The sequence below is a fragment of the Mytilus trossulus genome, chromosome 4 (genome assembly GCF_036588685.1).
Source record: "Mytilus trossulus isolate FHL-02 chromosome 4, PNRI_Mtr1.1.1.hap1, whole genome shotgun sequence".
Taxonomy (NCBI): Eukaryota; Metazoa; Mollusca; class Bivalvia; order Mytilida; family Mytilidae; genus Mytilus; species Mytilus trossulus.
In genome coordinates, this window is record NC_086376.1 from 18690266 (window position 1) to 18709984 (window position 19719).

The 19719-nt window shown below is 31.9% G+C and overlaps 1 protein-coding gene across 3 annotated transcripts in view; it reads left to right on the top strand.

Moving 5' to 3' along the window:
- The first annotated feature begins 8601 nt into the window (after positions 1-8601).
- LOC134714819 (sodium/calcium exchanger 1-like) overlaps positions 8602-19719 on the top strand; it is a 96352-nt gene continuing 85234 nt past the window's right edge. For all 3 annotated transcript variants that reach the window (XM_063576409.1, XM_063576413.1, XM_063576416.1), the window contains exons 1-2: positions 8602-8713; positions 16342-16393. The gene's annotated coding sequence lies outside the window, so the exon portion shown is untranslated. The remainder of the gene's footprint in view (positions 8714-16341; positions 16394-19719) is intronic.

A 19719-nucleotide genomic window follows, 5' to 3' on the forward strand; every position in this document is an offset into this window, starting at 1 on the left:
TAATTTTTTTAGTAAATAAATATTATTTAGTAACTTTGTTTTCATTTATTAAGTTTAAAGATTAATGCGATAGATTGTTGGGTTGTTGTACTTAAACATGATAGCTCCATTCCGTTTATTCATTTTCAACTACATTTGTGAGACAAAGGAGTAAGTTCGGTAAGGGTCATATTTGGCCATAATTATAAAGTTCAATGCTACAAGACAAAAAATGTTTTAAGTTGACCTAAATATATGTAAGAAAGTTTTATAGAACAATTTCTGTCATAGTTTTATTCTGAAGCCTTGATTTTTACATCCCAGTTAGGTTGAAATAAAGGATTTTGGTGAAATTTGAAGAAATCGGCGGGATTTCAGCCAACCTTAAGGTCAGAAAACATAGCAGTCCACAACCTTAACATTCGAGCTAGACATGTAAAATGTCAAACATTATTGTCAAAGATCTTTTTTGTCGGCGTATGTGCTCTATGTTTCCTGTCCAAATATTCAATGGAAGTTTACCCATTTTCATTGTTTTTTCGTGAAAAATCAAAATGAGTACTATTTGTGACGTCATGACTAAAACGCAGGAATGTAAATTTGCAACAAAAAGACTTATTTTCTATCAAGTCACTGTATTAGCTTTTATTCATTGTGATATTGGTCAATAAATCCCAATTTGAAATTGAGGCAAAAAAAGGGGTCCATTCTAGGGCCTTTTCAAACCTACTCCTTTGCAGTTTAAGTAACCACACTGTAATACTATAGCAGATACCAAAAAGTCATCAGGGAAAAAATGGCCATGTTTAATTTCTAAAGGAGTAGGTCCGGTAAGGACCGATTTTGGCCTCAAATTTCAGTTTCATCTGACGAAAGATTTTGACAACTTTTTAAAAACTTAAGTGTCTATTTCATTTGATTCAATTATTTTTTGTGAAAGATTTTAACTCATTTAGTCATAAAAAACGATCCGATTCAAGCTAAAATATGAAAAGTCTACCAAATATGCGAAAAAATGTCACTTTTCAGATGGTTTTTGTCAAAAATTGAAGTGGCCGCATCCGTGTTCATCCTCAATCTTTATATATGTTATGTATTATCATCAAATACAACTTTCATTTTAATATTTTGGATGAACACGAATGTGGCCACTTTCGTTTTACATAAAATTTAACTAAAATGCTTGAATTTTGATGATTTCAGTAATTTTGCATGACTTAATGGTGCTAGTACTCAATATATGTGCATTGTATTGCCCAAAACAGCCAATATTTATGTAGCAGAACCATTCTACTATCCAATAAATAATTAAAAGTTTACATTTTAACAATTTTGTAAAACTGCTATATTTTGGGGCCAAAAAGGGCTCTCACCGGACCTACTCCTTTATTAACTGACAAGTTTAGAAAGGTTTGTTACAAATCATGTAAGTACTGAGGTATTGATTAATAACCTGATGTTAACCCTAGTGATTAGTAGTCCACCAGAGTTATCTACCATGTGCTGTAAACAACAAAACAAAAAACAACACTTTATAAATTTCATGGGTAAGAACTGCTTTTCTGGATCTACATTTATCAGGAATGTTCAATGCCAATTATTTGATAAGAAATATTTTAAAAGTGCTTATCAACAATTGTTTCCTCGATTTTTTTATACGACCGTAAAAATCCAAGGAGCCTGTGTTTGCTGACTGTGTTAGCCAACTGTTTTACATTTTGATATTTTATGATGTATTTAAATGAGTAGTTATTGTTGCAAACTCCATTAGAAATTTGAATTGAGATAAGTTTTGGAATAAGGGAAAGGGGGATGTGAAAAAAAGTTGGGGGTAGGGGTCAATTTTTCTCATTTCAGATTTCATTAATAAAAGAAAATTTCTTCAAACTATTTTGTGAGAGGATTAATATTCAACAGCATAGTGAATTGCTCAAAGGCAAACAAATTTTTTTAAGTTCATTAGACCACATTCATTCTGTGTCAGAAACCTATGCTGTGTCAACTATTTAATCACAATCCAAAAATGTTGTGTCCATACTTACCCCAACCGTTCAGGGTTTAACCTCTGTGATCGTATAAAGCTGCGCCCTGTGGAGCATCTGGTTTTATTGAAAAATTTATTAAAGGTAACTGTTATACAATCAGAAACCATAAGGTAATTTTCATAGCTTTTTTGTTTTGAGGTCAAAATTTTCAAAAATTCTACATTTCAAAGAAACCTAGTGACTCCAAGGAGCCTGTGTTTGCCCACCTGGTTTATTTGCTTGAAACTGATTAAACAAAATATTTGTTTTTGGGTTGAATGGAAACTGTTTGTCAAGTTTCTGTTTAATCTATTTTAGTTTTTGAGATGGCAAGAAAAAATGAAACTACAGGCTCTAAAAAGCCTGTGTTCCTCAACTTGGTATATGTACACTTTCAACAATTGAAATCCCCAACATAGTGAAAAAGAATAGAATTCATGACCAAATTAGTTTTTTGTTAATCTTTTATCAATGCTAAGTTTTCTTTTTACAGTTTCTCTCTATCTTTTGTAGTTTTAGCCTTAAACATAATGATGGGTAAAAGGATTATCATTTAAGAACAATCTCTTCTCTCTAATATGGATTTCAGCAAAATTTAGGCCATGCAACTACAGATCTTGTCTTGTTGATCATTTTTGCAATATAAACTGTCTGTCTATATATATATATATCCATGTTTTATAGTTTTAAAGATAATAGGAAGAAATGCAAAAAAAGTAGTTGATAAAACAATTAAAATTGGAAAAAACAACCATCTAAGAGTAGGAACTCCATTTAGTAGTTCATTGAAGATTATGGCCATTTGACTTATTTGTTTTGTTGGTAATTTTGGCCTGTTCATGCTTCTGTCTGCTATAGTTCTAAAGATATTAGGCAGAAATGCCAAACAAGTTTGTTAATATCCTCATTGAAGGTTATTTACTCCAATAAGGAGTAGTCTGACAATTTCAGCCACTCTTACTTATTTGCATCTTTGAAAGTTTTAGGTTTATAGAGTACATAAGTTTTGTAGTTTTTAAGGTATTAAGCAATAAGGAGGTGCCATTATGAAATGGCTCACCTTTACCTATGTGTAGGTTTTGTCATGCTGACCAGTTTTGCTGCTGATGTTTATCTCTATCAAATAAACTTTCATAATGGAAGCCAAAAATGAAAAAAATAGTAGAATTTTTCATTTTAGGACAATTACCCTTTTAGGTGAACGTTTTGAAGTATGAAGGAGGAGCTCACCATTCTGAATAGTGCTATAGATGTATCCAATATAATGGGCAAAACTTTCATTTTACCCATGTTCTATTTTTAGACATGTTGGGCAAGTCATTCGACACACTTTTTAATTAGAAACCCTAATGATGGTTGTTGCCTTTAATTTGGTTTGATTTGACCATGCAGTTTGAGACATATTTTTTGTAAAAGTTAGGGGTGGATGACAGATGCCAAGTGATGAGAAAAGACAGTGGCGGATCCAGAGGGGGGGTTCCGGGGGTGCGCACCCCCCCTTTATTTTTGCCGATCAATGCATTTGTATCGGGACATATGTTTTGCACCCCCCCCCCTTTCGAAAATTCCTGCATCCGCCCCTGAAAGATTACTTAGCCCTTTGAGCCAGGTACGCTTAAAAGGGTTAAACTTGTGATTTACAGGGAAACAAATTCCTGTGAAAAAATGTTTAACACTTTGCATTGATATTTGGTTATGTGAAGACCATTTTTGCTGTTCAAAGTTTCCGTCTATATAATTATTATAGTTTTCTATGTTCAATGGACCGTGATATTGGGTAAAAAAAAATCTAATTTGGCATTAAAATTAGAAGGATCATATCATTAGCAACAGGTGTACTACGTTTCAAGTTGATTGGACTTCGGCTTCATCAAAAACTACCTTGACCAAAAAACCTGAAGCGGTATCATGAGACGGACGAACGGACGTACAGACCAAAGCACATAAAGCCCCTCTACTATCGTTGGTGGGCATAAAACCGGCTGATTGGGCAATTTAGAAAGAGGGGCGAAAGATACACGAGGAACATTTAAACTTAGATAAAAAATAAACTGACAACGCCATGGCTAAAAAAGAAAAGACAAACAGAAAAACAGAAAAATAATTGTACACAAGACACAACATAGACTAAATAAAAGACTAAACAACACGAATCCCACCAAAAACCGGGTGTGATCTCAGATGCTCCAGAAGGGTACACAGATCCTGCTCCACATGTAGCACTCCTCGTGTTGTTCATGTTACATCAAACCCGGTAAAGAAAACACCCCCACTGGTTTCTGTAAGTCGATGATCATGGCAAACTCAAATATTTTTTAACTGTCAATAAACCAAAAGACGTCCAGACAAAACCAAATGATCCAAGCAAATAAAGATAATGGTTCATAGAGCTTAATATAGAAAACTAACTATATATCGAAGGTGAAACCATGCAAAGGCTGACTGAATGTGCCCAATTCAAGCTCATTTGCTCTTGTGCCTTTCAGCATGTATTCACACTACTCATCTTAAAGTACAACTTTATGTTATGTACATGTTTATATAAAGTCATATTCCCTTGCATAGTATCTCTCTCATGAAATGGAAAGATGGAATATGTGGTATAAAAGAAGCGTTCTTGTTCGCAGTAAATCATAGGCGGATCCGGGGGCCCGGGTGGATTTGGGCCGGTTGATTATATAGGAAATCGCAAGAGCATTACTGGAGCCCCCCCCCCCCCCCCCCCACCCCACACCCACCAAACCTTCTAGTTGTAAGACGTTCTGGATCCGCCATTGTCACTGACAACCTCATAAACTTATGTTTAGGAGAAGACTATATATTAAGTTTGATTCACTTGTCTCTCATCCCTTTTCCACACTTACGCAAATAAAATATGTTTAAACTAAACTAACTTATATTTAGTAGTATGTAGTGTAGATCCTCCTGGCGTTAATGATTAGAAGAAACTCAAAATACTTAGATACTCTGAATTGATGGCGTAAAACAACACACATAACAACGAATAACGACGAAAAATTTAATTGTGCTATTCAACTGATCAAATGCCTATATAGTATTTCTAAAAGAATAGGAAGACACACAGACACACGTAAATCGATTGTCAAAGAACGTGGAACCAAGAAACAATCAAATCGTTATTAAAAAAGAACAAACTGGCAACATGAAACATAGCCACAATCAAATCGATGCCATAGAAGAACAAACGACATGACAACAAGGCGCATTCAAATTGTTTGTCAAAGAACTTCAAGAACAGCCTGACATCAATGAGGACTTGATTGTGACTACGACAAATTGAAACATATGCAATGACATCATTGACAGCTATACCCATCTCAAAATCAATAATATATAGTCAGATATGATGATATGCTTAAAAATTTTGGATAGATAGTTCAACTACCGAAAAGTATGCCATTTTAAAGGTCTCTGTTTCAATTCTTTTTTTTTATAAGCATCAATATTCTAAAAATACAATTATGATAGGAATAACTTATAAAATTGAAAACTGCATCAGCAGGTTGTGTGTCACTATAGATGTTTCTACATTGTTGTATCAAATATTAAAAGCTAGGCTAATGCTCCGTCAGTTGTCAAAGCCGTACGTTGACCTGTCAACGTATATTTGTTTAGTTTAAACATATTTTTTTATTTGCTGAATTAAAGAAAAATGGATTAGACACAAGTAAATCATACTTATGAAGTCTTCTCCATAATACAATATAAAGTTACAATAACAGTATAATATAATGGACATGCATATAAAACAAACAGTTTATACAATATAATACTAGCTTTCATAGGTGAACAAAGAGGAGAAAAAGTAAAAAAGGAAAAACAATGGCATAATATCTGTTCCTGTTGGAACAAATATTCTATACCATTTATTCCGTTAGGAACATTTACTGTAATATTTATTCCAGTGGAAATAATATTCCAGACTATTGTCTCCATTTGGAACTTATATTATGAGGAACTTCTATTCCGTGACAGACCTGCGGAGGTGACCTATAGACTAGTTGTTAATTTTTGTGGTTTGTTTAGTTTGGTTTCTTGTGGAGAGTTATCTTATTCATGGGCAATCATGTGGCCACAAATTTTTCTCCTCTCTATTTATATGATACTAGTTTACCGATGTTCAAATCAGTCAAGGTTACATCTAATTCGACCTCATGGAGTCCGTTTTCATATGCCACTTCAATTTGACCTGGCTTCAGCTAGAATTCACGGGGTAGGCATGTATATTCGTCTATGTTTAACGATGGCCGCGTGATTACGAGTTTTTATTCAACTGCATGGTGAGTTTGCCTCACTTTAGCAGTCTATTAGAGAGAAAAATGTGTGCATTTAGAATTTAATTGCCGCGCATGTTTTATGGGAAAAATCCAAAGATCAGATACTTTTAAATGATTTAAGATGCCATATATGTGGAGAAAAACCAATCAATCCGCGACAATATTATCTAAACTTCATAGAGAGTCAGCAAATTCATATCTGCACCAATTACGCCAGGAAGAAATTATAGTACAATTGTTATCCATTCGTTTGATGTGTTTGAACTTTTGACAAAGTTTGCACTTTTTTGTGATTTTTCCATTTGATCATACGGACTTTCCTTTTTGAATTTACCTCGGAGTTTAGTAGTGAGTTTTACTTTTTCTCAATGTTCTATTATTTTTTTGGCACTGGCTACGGTTACATGGAAATGTAACAATAAAAAAAATATTATTGTTACATAAGAGACTAATTGTCGGAATGCAAAGTTGGGTAAGGAACTGATTAATTACGAATGTAACAATAATTATTGAGGCTACAGTTACATTGCGTTATTGTTACATGAAAAACAGCAATGTACGCTAGATTTATTAAACTTAAATCTTCTATAGTTTTGTTGCTAACAGCTTAATTCTTTAATATGTACTAAATAATACTTGTTATAATGATAAATAATAAATAGCATTATTCAACAAATGCATGGTGTTTAAATAGTTTTACGTATTAATGGTTTTGATGTTCTTAAGATATACTACTTCAGATAAGTAGTGCCAAAGGCGAAAAATATGGTTCATGATGGTTTGTTGTTGAGAACTAGGGCTGAGAAAAGTGTGCCCTTCTAAGTATTTAACTGCAAAGCTATTTTTATAACTGTCATTATACTTTGAACAATGGACGAAGAGATTCCTATTACCAATTTTGTATTGGGTGAAAACATTAAAACTTGGGATGCGTTTGTAACGAAACTGAAATAATATCAAGACACCAACCTACAACTTCATATATACACCAAAAGCAAAGTTTGCTAACTGTGAACTTTAACTAGTACTATTAACTTCTGTATACATGCTACGATGATGTATCCATCCTCAATCTCGTGACGTCCATGGAGGACGTAATTTCGTTTCAAAATAAGATGGAGCTCACCCAAACCAAAGGTTTTTTTTTCCTTTTTTAACCAATATACCTATATACGAATATTGCTTTGGAGTTGTTTCATCAAAAATTTGTCGGACTTGAACATGCTCCAAAAACCACTTCAATGACTGGATATGTAGAAAAGAGGGACGAAAGATACCTAAGGGACAGTCAAACTCGTAAATCTAAAACAAACTGACAACGCCATGGCTAAAAATGAAAAAGACAAACAGAAAAACAATAGGACACATGACACAACATAGAAAACTAAAGAATAAACAACACGAACCCCACCAAAAACTACGGGTGATCTCAGGTGCTCCGGAAGGGTAAGCAGATCCTGCTCCACATGCGGCACCCGTCGTGTTGCTTATGTGATTACAAATCCGGTAAATAGTCTAATTCGGTAGGTCAAATTCATGAAAGGGAAGGGGATTGAAGTTACGACGTAAGGAACAGAGACTGTCATTGTAAATAAAAATTCAAGAAATTGTATGTTATTATTCACAGGCACTTGTCTCAGAATTTTTTTTTACCTATATACCTTAATATAACACTTGTTATATTAAGGTATATAGGTAAAAAAAATTTCTGAGACAAGTGCCTGTGTTATTATTGTATATTGTATATAAAATAAATGTCTATAACTTTTATTATCATTAGTAAATATTACTAGCCCCATCCTACTTTGCTGTTTTTCATGTAACAATAACGCCATGTAACAGTAGCCTCAATAATTATTGTTACATTCGTAATTAATCGGTTCCTTGCCCAACAATGCACTCCGGCAATTAGTCTCCAATGTAACAATAATATTTTTATTATTGTTACATTTCCATGTAACCGTAGCCAGAACCATTTTTTTTTACTTCATTTAAATTCTGACATTTTTCGCGAAATTTTTCAATTGGTCTGATAGTTTCCCACATCATGGAAAGGCTACTAATGTCACGGTCTCAAATAAACCTGAAAATATTTGCAGACTGAGAAACTTTGAATTTTTCGAAAAAAATATTCGATTTTATTATTAAACATGATTCAAGATAATAATTCTATCTTTCCATGCAAAAAAAAAATCCATGACGAATTATCTATGCAACGTCCAGACTCTCATCGGCATGCTCGACTCACTCTATGTTAAGAAATCGTCATTACTTATTTTAGGTAGTTCTTGTTTTAAAGTGCGTTAAATGTGACGTCATGGTAATGGCGGTGATTACGAAAATACAGATACAGCTACACAAAAATAACACATATTGTTAAAGTAAATGGCAATTCCACTTTGAATTGATCAAGTATGAATATTTAGCAACTGCACAATGAAAATCGTTTCACTATTTTATTTTACACGTTTTACCCAAGTGTAAACACCGCAGACTAGGCGTACGGAATAGACGTCAACTATCGCGGGAGACCAAAACTTGGCTGAAAAGGTTACGGTGCTTGTTCCTGGAAATCACTTTTAATTTACTGTGCAAGGAGCGTTTTGAAAAGAGTGGGAGTGTCAAACATGAATATTGATAAGCCTTCTAATCTTTTATTATAGCATGTTTACTGGTTTAGGGATTCCAACACATTCATGATAAAATTAAGCTGGAGTTGCTAAAATTTCCTTGCTTCATTGCTTAATTATACCTTTCAAAAGTCAGAATACAGTCCAAATTGTATTCATTGAATATATTAATTATTTGTACTTTCATTAGTAAAACGGTACTCAATAAACCTATAAAACCTCACGTTTTCACTGTTTGTCTGTCATAACGGGACACAGGTTCCCTTTTAAAAAAAATTCTTGTACAGTAGTATAATCAGAGACATATAATACAATTATTTGTATTATATGTCTCTGGTATATTCAAAGAAGAAGACCCCTACAGCCCTAGGCCTGTTCGAACAGGATGAAAATTTTGTCCTGGGCCCGCCAGGGCCGTAACTACATTGAGGCAAATGAGGCAAATGCCTCATGCTGGAAATTAAAAAAAAAAAAAAAAACTGAAAAAAAAGATCTTCATATCAATTTTTTTTCACGGAAAGTGTTGTGCAAGAAGCAAGTTCTCTTCACTCCCTGATGTTGCCCCTGCATTTTTTTCGTGATCTATGTTTCTATTTTACTTTTGTTCTTTTATTTTCCTACTTTATGACTATAGTCTGAGACTCTGAGTGATGATTTTCATTTCTAAGCGTGCGCAATGTTGCATGTCCACCAATGTCCAGATATTGTGCGGGAAAATATTTTAAGAATATGCTCTACGATGCTACTGGACACAGAACAAAATTGTCTTTTCTGCATCGTCTTTGATAGTTGAAATTAATATCAAAGAATACAAAACTGCCTTTTTTTGTATATTAAACCACAGGCCTTGGGCATATGATACAGATATTTTTTTTTCTCATTGATTAAGATATTCAATTTTCTATATTAATAATGCATATATATCACTTTTGTGCATGTCTCAACTAGTTTCGAGTGATCTAAACGACTCAGAGAAAATACCCAATTTTTCTTAGTATGGATTGTAAAATTGGGTATTTTCTCTGAGACATGCACAAAAGTGATACATATGTATTATAAATATAGAAAATTGACTATTTTGATCAACAACAACAACAAATAAGTAGGGAGCCGTGGTGTAGTGGTTAGTGCATCGGACAACTAACACAAAGATTCCTGGTTCGATTCCCGTTTGGGATGAAAATTTCAGGAACTCAATTTTTCGGCTCTCCCTTGACACCATTTGCGAGTATGGTCTTGAGGAAACGATGATAGTCTGTCGGAAGGGGACGATAAATGGCTGACCCGTGTTAAGAGAGAGCCATATCTCTTGCACGTTAAAGACACCCTTGTAGATTTCGAAAAAGAGTAGGCTAATGCCACTACAAGGCAGCACTCGCACTCGCAAAGTGGAGAGGGATTAATATAAGTTGCAAAACTTGTTTCCCAATCCACTCTAAATAAATATGTTTAAACTAACAAATAAAAATATATATGTATCATATACCCAATCGCCTGTCGACAAAACTACATAGCTGACATGGTTTAAATTAAGTAAGACCACCGATTTCCCAGTACCAAATCATTTAAAAAAAAAACCAACAATGTATTGCCATATGATCTTTTACATTGAAGGGTTACACTTGCATTAAGTCGTGTTCAGACAGAAAATAAAGGAATATGGGGTACAAACATACACGGGAACATATCGCACACAAAGTCAATGCATATAAAAAATACAAATGATCAATGGTCAAAATTTTTATTCCTGTTCTTCATCTTGATAGTTGCTGGAGGGTACTCAATAAAAAAAGAATCATTAATACTGTAAAAGAAGGTCAAGATGGTCCGTAATGTCGAATTAAGCAGTACTAGTACTTAATGCACTGTCACTATATTTAAATCTAGTCATAACAAAAAATTATCAAAGTCATCACAAGACAAGAGCAGACAGACAGACCCGGTATTAATGATTATGAGAAATACAAATTTTACTTTATCCTACATATCAGTCTTTTAATATTGCCCCTAAAACCTAAAAGTCTTAAATTATAATGAATCTATGTTTTTGCATTGAGACCAGACTATTGTCGAAAAAATAGCTAAAGATTATTTGCGTTTCAATGTAAGAAAGAGTCCGTGGAACGCTCAGAATGCACGATTTTGTGTTATTTTACTCAAAGCTTCTGGGGGACGCTCAAGGCCCCCAGACACTTCGCCAAAAATTTTTTTTTCCTCATTATTAAAAGAGGCCAGTTACGGCCCTACCTGCATTTATTCTCTTAGTTGTAAACTCTGTCCTGCCTTTTAATGTTTTTTTTTGTCAGGAGTTATGATCATTGGTAAAGCTTTTATATGAAAAACTGCACTGTAAATTTATAAGCACTGTCTGGGGACATTAAACATGTTCAAAGCTGTTCTTTTTTTATCAGCTTTGGGTGTGTTGAGCCCTCGTCCTTGTATCTTGACAATCCAATTGATGTTTATATTATAATAATAGGAATGCATAGATATGTTCCAAATTATTACTTTTGAGTAGGTTTAGTATTTTAAGTTGTTTTGAATGGTCACTTCTTTACACAATTTTGAAGCCAAAGAAATGACTGACCAGTTCACAATTATTGACCTTTAAATACTTCTAAATGATGACATACTATTGATTAAATCTTTATAAGCTTTTTAATAGTTATTATTAGAATTGAATACAATGTTGTATGTTTAAAGAGTATTACTTTCTGACAGGAAAAGTGTTGTTAACAGGCCATTTAATAAGCATGTTTATTTTTAATTTCATTTAAACTTGGGTTGGTAATTAGTGGTTATGAAAAGGTGTTTTGTAAGATACATAGTGTCTTAGTGACCAAATATTTGACATCTATTTTAAGCATCAACCCAATTTTTAATTGAAATTAAATTGGAACAGTATATCCTTGAATTATTTTTTTCCATAATTGATGTCATTCTCCAATAGAGGTACGTTTAACATCATTCTTCTATACAAAATTTTACATGCCAGGATTAAAGAAAAAAAAACAAAAAACATTTCCCCCCAATGATGTTTATTATGCATTTGTCATTAAGATGATTAAGACCTATGATTCCAAATTTTCTATCTATTTATTGATTATAAAATTCATTATAAATCTATAACTGATATTTAATAAAAATAGGTTTGAAATGTTAATTTTTGCAGTCTTTAAAGTTTAAAATGACTCAGTCAGTCATTTTAAACTTTAAATCAATTTTAGAATATCCATTTTATGGTATATACATTCTATTTTTGTGTAAATTTCTCTGCAGTTATGCATCTGTATGTTTTAGTAACCTGACTTCAATACTATGCATATATGAAATGCATATTTATATTTTATATAAGTGTTACATATTATAGAAAATTACGTAAAAATATCCTACAATACAGTACTTTCCACGAAAAATTAGGCAGGACTGGAGTGATGGGATATTTGTTTAGTCTGGGTAGGTTTGAATTTTTTAAGGGTGAGGGGGTCATTTTAGTTTTAAGCTAAACTGTCCAAAGAACTAAGAGTGCTTTTCTGATCACCTAGTTCTGATCACCGAGTGATTGTTGTCTTTTCTTAAAGTTGATATCTATCTACAGTCATGACTGTTCATTAAAATGAAAACTTTTAACTGTCAGACAATTTTTATATGAATTATTGCCTTTAACTGCATGAGGAATTTTGACCAATTTTTTCACCTGTTTAAGGGACGTACCATATGGTACACTGTTGTCCCTCCTTCGTCAATATGTCAGACATTAACTCCAAACACTTTAACAAATTTGCATGAAACTTTGGTGAATTGTTCATATTTATTGACATGAGCTGAGTTTCATTTTTAAAGTTTTTAGATTTTATGTTTCTGAGTTGTGGGTTTTTATTCATTGACCTCCATAATGATGCCTTTTGACGCCTGTGTAGACTACCTCAGTTGAAACGCTGTGACTACAAAATGTCTGTATCAGACTTAATAAAATTTGTATCATTCCAATATAAAAATTCGTAAGAATATCTGACTTAAATTTGTTTGATGAAATATTTGTTTTTCATAATATTTAAAACATTGTAAAAGCATATTTTCAGCATTTTATTGAAAAATCCTATGTGAATCAAGTATGCCAAAAAAAAAAGTTATTGTGGAAAGGGGAGTTCTTGCTCTTTTATATACAATTTTTTGGGGCATAATGCCTTTTGTCATTTTTGCTGTAAAAGATAACCAATTTCATAAATAGCAAAAATGATTTTTTTTTCAATTTGCAGCTATTAGCTCAGTGTTAACTGAAAAAGAAAACCAGAAAATTTTCTAGAAATCTAATTACGAACTCGGAAGACTTATACAATTTGTTGTGCAACAAGTTATGCAGGGGAGACAATTCAGTGTGTGCACTATTTTATTTCCCTCTAGTGTAAATTGAAAATAAATGATGAATACTCAAGATGCTGAGTTTAGTTATGGAATTTATTTCAAAGATATTTTAAATCCTAAATAAAAACATATACATATATATATACCTTTGGGAAGTTCTTAAATTTCAGATTAATTTGTTTTCCAATGAATTCCATAACAATGCTACATTTTGTATAATTACAGTATTAAAACATGGAATAATTTAACAGATTTTTCTTCTTACTTAACCTGTTTCCCAGATACGTTCAAAACATAAACATTGTGGGATGAAACAGACAGATTTTTACAACTTAATTGTAATTAATTAAATATCGGAAACAATCCTTTATAAGAAGGCACTGCATGTTTTTATTGATTGAACTGTACGTTGCTATATAAACTGGAACATTTTATGGCAGAGTTCGTCAAATTGTAATACTTATAATGATAAACAGCTTGTTTCTTTGCTATTTCATTAATTGTTCATTATTTATATGCAAACACAGATATAACATGTTACTAGTGTTTAATTAAATGACGAAAAATTTACGATAATTGATGTCAATACATCATTATATCGATATAAATTAGTAACGGTAGTCAGGTTAAATAGTTACATATTTGAATGTCAATACCAACATCAATTTAAAGTTTTTATACAAACATGTATTCTATTCAAAATATGTTTAATTCTCAAGTGGCTAATATGTTTAGATATTTGACTCCAAATTATTATTAAATTTATTTATGTTGGATTGTTCCATTTCTTATATAATTCTTAGCTCTAAGCTGGGATGGTACATGCATTACATCTATGGATATTCTGAATGAATGATAAGTCAGGGTTGGGAGGAGAATAGTTCCTAATTGAATTGTAGGAGTGACTCTGATTGTAATACAGTTTTATTACATATATATATATATATGATGTATAGTCATGGGGATATCTTTAATCTTAGATCTTTCCCACTCAGAGTTGTTCTGCTGAGAATAGTATAATAATATCATATGTATATCATGTATATATAAGGGAAGTATAGCTCCAAACTCTTTTATTTAGAAACTTACAATCAATCTCTTTCAAATTTAGACACATTATTTCTACTGAGTAAAGGGAGGGGTTAATGTTTGATTTTGAGACATTTTACACTTTTGTCTTGAGGGGTTTTGTCCCTTTAAAAAATTAGTTGAAAATGTTGTTTCTGTTTTAAATTTTAACTGATTGTTTTATGGGGCCTTGGTAGCTGCGTGTCTAAGTATGTTATCAACTATATCATCAGCCGGTCAACACTGACATTACCAATTGACCGTTACTTTTGACTTGGATTGGCAATTTGTTTCCTGTTGAAGGCTGTGTTCTCTGCTGGCACTAGAGTTTTTTCAACCATTCAGAACTGGCATCTATGTCGAAGTCAATAGTACCTAAAGTGGCATTCAACACCAAAAAATCAATCTATAAAGTAAATGAATAATAAAATGCAAAAAAATAAATACAAATAACATCCAACCAGGTTTTCCTCACATTTATTAAGGTCAATGCTAAAGAAATCTAGTGTCTTTAAGGTGGTACCTAACACAACAGGGAGATAACTGTGTAAAGTCAGCTAAACGTATTAATTACGATGTGTTGTTAAGGGAATATTAAGCTTCTCAATGATCAAAATTAGTGTTTGTCAACCTGCTATATAACCAGTATTTTTTCTGATAAAACAGTTGGTTCAAATTTTTTTTAAATTTTTATATTTTTGTTATAGTATTTACTTTGACAAAATTCTCTGGAAATTAAACGAGCCAAATTAATTTTAGTGAAAGTGTTGGGTATCTGAAAGTGACCTTAAAGTTTTCTCTGGAAAGCAAAAGATGTTAAAACAATAAAAAATGTACTATTAACATCATAAGTCATAATGCAGTTTCTTTGTATCTAAACATGCAAGTGTTAAACATTTATCCTAAATATGTTTGATTTTGTTTTGTATTCTCACTCTGAAAAATGATTTCACCACATGATAAGCTGAGGTCTCTTCACAGGTTATTGTCTCCATGTTATCTAGGTTTGTGCAGCCCGCTAAAATTATTATGCAATTTATTTAAATATCTATAATGCATTGAAGGTGTTATTTGCATCAGCAATTGTCCATTAAATAGGATGGTTACTTGTTTATTTGATACAATCTTTTTGCTGGCCCATTACCTGGAGACATTATATGTGCTGGACCTCAGATGGAAACCTTGACTGGGCTGATAGTCTTGACTTACTGATTCTTTCATTCTGACTAAAGTAATCCTTTAAAAGGAAATATAGAGTTTATCATGTGATGCTTAATTAAAAAAAACAAAGTTGTATTGAATCATACTTGTTATTTCTGATGATATTCCAATCAACATTAAACAATGCTTATGCAGTAACATGATTTAACATCATAACTCCAATGAAGATAATTGAATTTTATGATTTTTGTCAATAATGCATAGATTGATCTTTATACTTATAAATGAATATTCTATAACAGGAAATTGAAAATCATTTACTTTCCTAAGATGTGCTTTAGGATATCAAGGTCTTACAGAAACGTTTTTATTGAAAATCACATATTTCATTTAACTGATTTAAGTTGCATATAAATAATTGATTGATCTGCAGTGACCTAAAATGTCAAATACAAGTTTTTTTTATCGGTTAATTTTCATCTAAACCATGCCTAAATACCCAGTCTTTTATCTTGTCATGGCTTTTTGTAAATTTAAAATCTGACTTTGTAATGTTCAAAAACCGAAAACAAACCTTAAACAATAGTACCACTATAATTTGTCTAATCATCTGCAAAATGAGAAGCGTGTTTCCTATTAAAGGAAATTGATAAAAAGGTATAGGTGTTATTCAGTTTACCTTTAATTAAAGATCAATGTGTCTATAGTCTTCATCATTGAATGTAATTAGTCTTCACTTTGATCAATATACCATCACCTGTTTTTGTATTAATGTGAAGTTTTATGGCAATTTCCTATTTTCCCTATATTTTTCAGATGATTAAAGAGGATTTATACAGATAACTTCCTGCCATGGTAATTATTACTGGTATGTACTAGTTCTGTTTTAGGATAGTTACCGAAAGTACAGTTAACTTTTCACCCAGAATCTGGTCTTCTTAGTGTTTGGAGTTAATTTAATTTTAACTTAAGTGGGCCTTGGTGGCTGAATGGTTTAAGTATGTACTATTGTTATCACTAACTAGTCAACACTGAGATTGTGAGTGCGAAAACTGTCTCCTGCAGTGGACTACACAAAAACTGGCTGCCACGAAATAGCCCAAAATCTGTGCTTACATTAGATGTGTTATAACACATAAAATCAAATCAAAATTCAAATATAGACTACATTGTATATGGGGTGTGTATGGTTTATTTTGATACATGGTAAGTAGTGGTGTTACATCCCTTTGTCAAAAGAACATGGTGTTGAGACAAATCTGAAAGTTTACATCATATGAAGAAATTGATGATGAATGATTGAAATAAATTCATAAAACAAATTAAAAGCTAGCAAGTTGTTATTGTTAGCATTTGTTTTTATTTCAACCAATGGAAGTAAGTTTTTTATATTGAACATGCAAGTCAGTAAGATAAATTTGTTACACAGTGTTCTAGTTACCTTATACGATATAAATAAATATGGGGTCAGTTAATTTCATATTAGGTTTTTATATGGAATTAGCTGACCCCATATATATATATTGTATTAGGTCACTAGCACACTGTAGCTGATATTTATTTATGTTTACAGTTTAGTAGTCCTATGCTCTACGAAATTTATTTTGGTTTCAGTTTTTAGCTTGTTTAATGACATAGCAATGTTATACCAGAACATTTGAGTCTTAATGTCAAAGCTAATGGGTCAAAGTTTCAAATGGCAGTGTTAAACTTTTGTTATTTGTATTTTCAAAGGTCATGCAAATGGTAATGACCCTATTGATAGGTGACATCTATTGATTTTTACATATTGCTAAATTAGATAACCCAAAGAGTTGAAAGACTACTTTCTTCAAAAAAAGCCTTAAGACTAAGTACTATATATACCATGGTTTTTACGAGTTAACATATTTAAACAAACGAATCCGAAGGATGAGTTTGTTTAAATATGTTAATGAGTAAGACACATGGTATATACAATTTGTAATATAGATAAAATGATTGACAGCTTCAAGTCCTTCAACTAATATTGGAAATTGATCACGTTACAGTTTTATCCAATGAAATGGAAGCTCGCGCAAGTCACTTTTGCGCCTTGTATGATCTTCCGTGTACATGTATTTCATGTAATAGAACCCCTGAATTTGCAAAAAGGAAAGAAAATGTAAGATTTTCCCGATTTTTATTTAGTTTTGCGCCCCATGTATGGTTGTTTGCGCAAGTAAATTCATAATGTCATCAGACTGAGGTAAACAAAAATATCGGGGTCCTGCTACAAGGATTAAATAATTATTCTAATGACGGTAAGAATGGTTTTTTTTTGTTTTCAAGTATCATAAAAGTTAATCATATTTTACAGAATTTTGATCTCATTGAAAAATGCATAGTCATACATTTCTAGTTTTCGTACAAACTGCTTTCTTCCGTTATTTTATTAACTCGATTATTAGATTATTTATTTAAACACAATTTTAATGATAAAACACTGTATTTAAACAGTAGAGGATCCAGGGAGTGTAGACAGTGTACGTTCCCCTAATTGATCGCAAAAAATCATGTTTTTTTCACAGATATTTGTAGCCGATATTTATTCCTTTTCTAAATCGAAATTTAATTCGATTTTCGCAAAGGAAATGATAGTTTCACATTTCATTTTTTCACAACTTAAAGAAGAAATATTTAGTAATTGTTTCCAAAATTAGGGGAATTCCTAACAATCCTATATAGATTGAAAAAGGTTTCTCCAGATTTGGGTACACATAATTTATTGCTTTTTGTTATGAAATGAAAACAAATGAAGATCTTGACCTTTTATTACGTTTAACAGTTTCATAAATATTTAAGAGGCGAATACATTTAAAAAAAAAGGTGGAGCTTCAGCCGTGGAATAACATGAACATGAATATGTTATACCATGGCTGAAGCTCCGCCTTTTTTCCTTTGAATTCTAGTTGAGTTGCATATTTAATTAGAAAGTATGGTACAACATTAATTTGCATATAATATACCAAGGTTTTCCCTCATCACATTTTTTAAGCAAATTATTTCATAAAAACATCAAAGGAAAAAATCCAATTTATGTTACAAGAGTTACTTTGATCATTTGAAATTATATGGGCTTCTCCAATTGTTGATAATTTCTAATTTTAATGGCTTTTAAGGGGGCTCGCGGGTCTAAATCAATTTTTTTATTTAATATAGGATTTAGCTATATTTTTTTCTAAATGAACTTTATCTTATACCTAATAGAAAAATGAAATAAAAAAATGGGGTCACCGGCCATTTACGCTCACAAAATACCTTCGAAAGAAGCATACATTTTTGTTAATGTCCATTCTTTCTGTTGAACTAATAGGAGAAATAGCGGTAATATCGAAATAAAAAAAGATCTAAATTACAGAAATCGCTTAAATTTTACTATTATTTAGTTTATGTACAGCTTATGAGAAAACAACAATAAAAAATATAGGTCACCGATGAGTTAAAAAAGATATTTCAATTTTTATGCTAAAAAATGGCATTTTTGCACCAAAGGGAGATAATTTGGATCTTTTTCAAAGATAACTTCATTTTAAAAGTCACCTGGGGCCAACATGTATTGATTTTTTGGAACGATTGTTGTACCATATGATAAAGTAACAACTCCTTAAGGTAATTACTAAGATTTGTAATGAAAAATAAATGTTTGATTTTTTTCTGAAAATGTTATACCCGCGAGCCTCCTTAAGATAAAAGCAAAATCAGTAAAAACAAGCCTATTCAGTGCTATAAGTACTACCCCTATGAAGCTTTGTTAAACAATTTTGTCATAGAGAGTTTGATAAATCTAGCTGAATGTTCAGTGGCAAAATATTACATGCATGAGTATTGGTTACAGTCTGTTGGTAGACATATCAATCTACCCACTACTAGACACATTATTTTGACTCTGAGCTGGACAATACATGCTCTTACATCTAAATGTAGAGTGATTAGAAGAGATGCAAATCTTTGTCTTCAATCCTGCCATGGATGGAACCTACATGTATGACAAGACCTTGTACTAGGTTCAGTGTCTTTTTAAAAAGTCTTCAAAATTCTCCAAAATATATACATACCAATAATAAGGTGACCATCAACAAAGTATAAATATAAATATAAAAATATGGACAAACATTGAAGAAAGTTTGAAGGCAGTGATTAAAAATGGGCAATGTGTCAAAGAGACAACAACTC